General features: G+C 43.3%; 1 pseudogene; it reads left to right on the top strand.

Moving 5' to 3' along the window:
• The first annotated feature begins 1,087 nt into the window (after positions 1 to 1,087).
• LOC136398374 (vacuolar protein sorting-associated protein 26C pseudogene) lies at positions 1,088 to 5,490 on the top strand (annotated as a pseudogene).
• Positions 5,491 to 6,116: the final 626 nt, after the last annotated feature.

Genomic DNA, 6,116 nt, shown 5'->3' with positions numbered 1-6,116 from the left:
TGTTTGCTATAGTCTTTTTCCCCTTTGATCTGTTTACAGCAGGCCCCTTAGCATTTCTTGCAGTATTGGTTTGGTTGTCATGAATTCCTTGAGTTTTTTTTTTTTTGTCTGGGAAGCTTTTTATTTATCCTTCAATTTTAAACAACAGCTTTGCTGGATAAAGTAGTCTTGGTTGTAGGCTCTTGTTCTGTATTACTTTGAATATTTCTTGCCATTCCCTTCTGGCCTCAAATGTTCCTGTTTAGAAGTCAGATGTCACCCTTATGGGGGCTTCTTTGTAAGTGATAACCTTTTTTTCTCTAGCAGCTTTTAATATTTTATCTCTTAGCTTTGGTATTTTAATTATGATGTGTCTTGGTGTAGATTTCTTTTTTATGGAGTTCTCTGTGCTTTTTGAACTTGTGAGATGTTTTGCTGCATTAATTGAGGGAACTTTTCAGCTATGATATGGTTGAACAAAGTCTCTATCCCTTGTTCTTTCTCTTCTTCTTCAGGAACCCCTATAATGCGGATGTTATTTTTCTCCATGTTGTCACAGAGCTCTCAGAGTTCCTCAGACTTTTTGAGTCTCTTTTCTTTTTTCTGCTCTGCTTCTGTGCCTTCATTTATTTGTCCTCTAACTCGCTGATTTGATCTTCAGCTTCATTCATCCTGCTTTTCATTTCTTCCATTGTGGTCTTCATTTCAAATATTGTATTTGTCATTTCTGACTGATTCTTTTTATTATTTCAATGTCCTTTTTTTTTTATTTGCTATGTTGTTATTTAGGTGTTCATAATAACCATCTATTGTTGTTCTAAAATTTTTGAGCATCCTAACAATCATTATTTTTAACTCTGCATCCAGTAATTTGGTTATATCTCACTCATTCAGGTCCTTTTTTGGAGATTTCTTTTGACTCATTTGTGTTGCATTTCTCTGCCTTTCCATTTTGTCTGTGTATAAGAAGGGTGCGGCCACTGTGATCACTAGGTGTGGTCTGTCTGCAGGCCCACCACCCCCTTGCCATTGCTGCCTAGGGCGTTCGGGTATGAGCATTGCCAGTGCCAATTGCTGAGGCTATCTCTGCAGATTCAGCCTCTCCTCCATGGGAGGAACTGTGATCACGTGCCTGGGTCTACAAGCCTCGGTGGCCTTGGCCTTTGCCCCGCCCTCGCAGGCGGTGTTATGCACTGAGCCGGGGTGCAAGCCTCTGCTCTGCAGTCAGGAGTGAGCACCCTTGCTCAGCGGTGAGTCTCTGCCCCTTCCCCCACAGGCAGGGTTGCAGTCAGGCCTGCAGCTGGGCCTGACCACTTTCATGCTTCCCCTCTGCCCCCACTGGGCATGACTGAGCTCACAACTCAAGCCTCAGTCATGGCTGACCAGCTTCTACCCTTGCCGACGAAACCGCACTTCCGCGTCCCGCCTCAGCCCACCCTCAGTTGAGCCCTCAGCAGTGTGGGTGGGGTGCTGCAGCTCAGATCCTAACACTCAATACAGTAGTCCCAAAAGCTCCCTCCTTCTAAGCGACTCTGCTCTGAGTGCTATAGGAGAGCTTGTTTAGCTGGTGTTCTGCTTCCCTTTGCTGGTATTGCTGTTTCCAGGGGAAATATTTGCTTCAGATTTGAGGAGTGACTCAGCCCAGGGGTTAGGGTGGCTGTTCCTCAAAGTGTTTCTCCCTATGCCTCCTAGATTACACTCTCTTTCCGCTGCTCCAGTCCTCTCCTCTCTCTCCATCCCCCAGATCCCCAGGTGGGTGGTTGTGAAAGAGGTTTTCTGTGCAGTCCCTTTAAGAAGAATCCTGGGTCTGAGAAATCTGTCTCTTTCTCACAAACTGTACCCTGACTTGTTTTGCAGCTAAATATTATCCTTATGCCTCTTCTAGGCTCTGGGGCTGCAGGATGAGGCTTTGTTCCTGGGGCCCAGGACCCTTCCCTCTCCGCTAAACTCACTTCCTGTCACACAAGTCTCTCCAGGCTGCCATTTGCTCCCAGGATCTGGGCAGCCCTCTCCGTGTTTCTGCTTTTTCTACCAGTCTCAACATGGCTTCTTTGGTGTTCCTTGGTTGAAGAGACCTCGTAGTTTAGTCCAAAGTTGGTTTTTCCAGATGATGGTTCTTAATATTAAGTTGTAATCCACTTTGTTTCTGGAAGGTGGAAGTTGGCACATCTGCCTACTCCATCGCCAGCTTGCTGCCAACCGGGGAGGTTCTTTCTTGCAAGTTTATCTGAGTGGCATATCCCTACATCTGCCACAGCCTATGCTAGAAAAGAAGAAAGATTGAAAATCAATAACCCATGTATCTAATCAAGAAGCTAGAATAAAACTAAGTGTCCATCAACAAATAAATCAATAAAGGTGTGGGATATATGCACAATAAAATATATGCCTTTCAAGAACATCTTTATTAGAAAGCATCCTTGATACTCTCTAGGGGAAAAGCCAGTTGGCCTTCTGAGCCTCTCCTCCCTAGATCCTATGATCCATGAAAATGGAATAGCACGCATAGATGAAAGGAACCTTAGAAAGACTCACATGTCAGAAGAGAAATGCAGCAAGTACCTGCATCTCCCAGCAAATGTGAGCCTGTGATTACCATGATGATTGACAAGTTCTCTCTTTCTCAACAAAGTGTTCATCTTGAACATTATTGGTAATTACAAAGTACTTCCAAAGTTTTGCCTAATGCAGTCCACAGCAACCAAAACTTCTGTATGTGAACAGGAGATTTGGGCTACCTAAAATTCTTTTAGTGGATAAGGCTACTGTCAAAGTGTAATATTTTAAAAGTTAAAAACATGACTTTCAGGCCTGACCTGTGGTGGTGCAGTGGATAAAGCATCAATCTGGAATGCTGAGGTCGCTGGTTCATGACCCTGCACTTGTCTGGTCAAGGCACATATGAGAGTTGATGCTTCCTGCTCTTCCCCCTCTTCTCTCTCTTTCACTCTCTCTCCTATCTAAAATGAATAAATTAAAAAAAAAAACATGACTTTCACGGACATGGAATAAACATTTCAAAAATTTGCTTTACTCATTAACAAGGGAACTAACAGAATTCTAAAGCTGGTTCAAAGAGAATTGGAGAGATTGAACATAACTAGGCACTGCAAGAAATAATGCTGTAGTACAATTGTTAAGTTAGATGTACAACTGGTTACTGATCTACCAGGGCAGTAAAACCATAACCTTTGTTACTGTCTTTTCTAAAGGAGAAAAATCACGTTCATGTGCATCTCCACTGGACAAAAGTTATTTCTACCTTATAAATCTACACGTTAACATCTAATTTAATAGAATCTGTGTCCTAACCAATAATAAATAGTAAATGAAACAAAGGTACAATCTCCTTAGACAATGCTTGAGGATGACAACAAAGGGAAACAGTCATCTCATTATATATAAGTTTTGAGTATTTTTTCTTAACAGAATACATGTGAGCATGAATAAAATAAGCTTTAAATGCATGGCTATAAGAATTTAGCTTTTCCAACCTATAAATAGAAACAAGTTTCTCTGGAATTTGTGTATTTATAGGTGTGTGTGTTTAATTACTTATTTATTTTCACAAAAAGCAAAGAAACTCTGAGATGGCCTTGCTCTTCTAAGAAGAAGCACGTTATGAAAATATCTGATCTTCCTTTCTTTGTTTTCACTGATGTCTTTAGGGAGGACAGGCCTTACCAGAAGAAGTATAAAGTTCAGAACATTGAGACCTTATCCTAAACTGGTCAGTGAGAACTAAAGAACTTAAAACTAATATGTCTATAAATAAAAAATACAGACACAAATCTTTAGGAAAATAGGGTAGGCCAACTCTAAGAAGAAAAAAAAAGCCTAAGCCCTGGCCGGTTGGCTCAGCGGTAGAGCGTCGGCCTAGCGTGCGGAGGACCCGGGTTCGATTCCCGGCCAGGGCACACAGGAGAAGCGCCCATTTGCTTCTCCACCCCTCCGCCGTGCTTTCCTCTCTGTCTCTCTCTTCCCCTCCCGCAGCCAAGGCTCCATTGGAGCAAAGATGGCCCGGGCGCTGGGGATGGCTCTGTGGCCTCTGCCTCAGGCGCTAGAGTGGCTCTGGTCACAACATGGCGATGCCCAGGATGGGCAGAGCATCACCCCCTGGTGGGCAGAGCATCGCCCCTGGTGAGCGTGCCGGGTGGATCCCGGTCGGGCGCATGCGGGAGTCTGTCTGACTGTCTCTCCCTGTTTCCAGCTTCAGAAAAATGAAAAAAAATAAATAAATAAATAAATAAATAAATAAATAAATAAAAGAAAAAAAAAGCCTATTCTTAGGAGGAATAGTTATAAATTTATTTGCCTTTTCCTAAGAATTTACCTATCCAAATTTACTAGGAAAAGTGCTTAAGATAAGGCACAACAGACTGGAGTGGTCTACATGGTTTGGCTGTTATTCGGTACTGTGAGGGGGTAGTTACATGGCCTTACACAGGGAGTTCCATGATGTGACACCAGTGGGGACCCATCTCCTGCTCACATTGTGAGCAGAAGGAGGCTCTGAATATTGAGTGAACAAGGGAATCACGCCAGGGAAATGCTCTTCGGTGTGGTGGTCATATCTGGGAAGGAGTCTGTCCTGAACTAGGGCAGGGAGTCTCTTTGACAGTGGAAGGGTCAGTGAACTTCCTGCTCAGCACCAACAGTGAGAGTATGTTTGAAGTTTTCTATAATTCGGTTAAATTTATCTAGGTTGTCAAAAGTAACATTGAAACAGGGAAACCAGGAAAATTCCCCAGTGGCAAAACTGAAAGTCTTTTAGATTTTCCTTGCCCCATGAAGGATAACAAGTTCTGCACGAGTCTTATCACAGCTGTTTGTCAACACTCAGTATACTCTGCACTGTGACATGAAGCAGTGTCTGTTAACTAAGGACTTGACAAAGATCTATGAATTCATCGTTCAGTCTGCTCTTTAGAAGGGGAAATTGACGTCAAGTCCCATGCACATTACTGTCACACCTGAAATCTTACAGAATGTCAAAGAGAGAGCCTTGCTTCCTAAATTTCTCATCGGGACATCTCAACTCAACGGTGTTATCACACAGCCACTACTAAGAGAGCTGATGTTGAGAGCTCAGGCCACTCTCCAAGAATAGAGTTGTAGCTGGTCCACATGGAGACCTGTGGGTGTATAAATGGATATGCCCATAATGCCAGAGAGAATTGGAATATTCAGCATGGAGACTTGTGGGTATGTAAATGGATATGCCTGCAACCCCACAGACATTCGGAATATTCAGATTGCTGATGAGGATGTTTGTTGGAACATCTCACTACCCATACACATGATCTTCCTACAGCTGTTCACCTGTCCTATGCTGGAGACCACCAACTTCAAAGTGGATTTGAGGTTAACATCATTGTGCTTCTTCATGGTACAGCTCTGCAACATATAGCCCAGGAAGTAAAAGCACAGATACAAGAGAGGCCAGGTAGAGAACAGCCTGGACCAGACCTTCACGGGAACCAAGCCAGTATCACAGGCTTGATTTCTTGATGATTCTGTATCAGAAATGGACCAAAATCCTCAGATCACAATAACGTTCTTCCTCCATTTCTTCCAGGCTTCTGCTCATATTTCTGATATAATCCTGAGACAAATGCTTCTCCCTCACCTCTCTTGAGGTTTTTGCCACACCCTGCTAGACAAACTCTGGCTTTCCAGAATGTTCCCTCTTGGTTTGGTTTCCATGGAAATCTATGAGGGTGGGGAGAAGTGTATTTGCTGAAGGAGAACCGTAAAGGCCTTTTGCCTCCTGATGTAAAGAAGTCACCAAGGGAAGTGGAGAGAGTTGGAAGTTGCACCAACTCCAGTGGAAAGCAAATGCATTTTATGCTGATCCATTCATGTTCTACAGGGCAGCAATTTCATAAAACAGAAGCAGATTAATAGGATTGCCTTGTCACGTTGATTCAAACATACCAATTTCTCATACCCCTAGCCCAGAGAATTCACTTTAGGGAGTAATTCCAGAGGCAGTGGAAGGAGACAGTGAGGCTTTTTGGTGGAGAAGAGGGAGCAATGGTCTGCTCCACTGGTTGGGGCTAATTAGAACAACTGGAGTTGCAATCCCTAGCCATGCCCATAAGGTGTCATAGTGATTCTGAATAAGGTTATTCCTC

This window comes from Saccopteryx leptura, chromosome 3 (genome assembly GCF_036850995.1).
Source record: "Saccopteryx leptura isolate mSacLep1 chromosome 3, mSacLep1_pri_phased_curated, whole genome shotgun sequence".
Classification (NCBI taxonomy): domain Eukaryota; kingdom Metazoa; phylum Chordata; class Mammalia; order Chiroptera; family Emballonuridae; genus Saccopteryx; species Saccopteryx leptura.
This window is presented reverse-complemented; position numbering and strand designations above follow the sequence as displayed.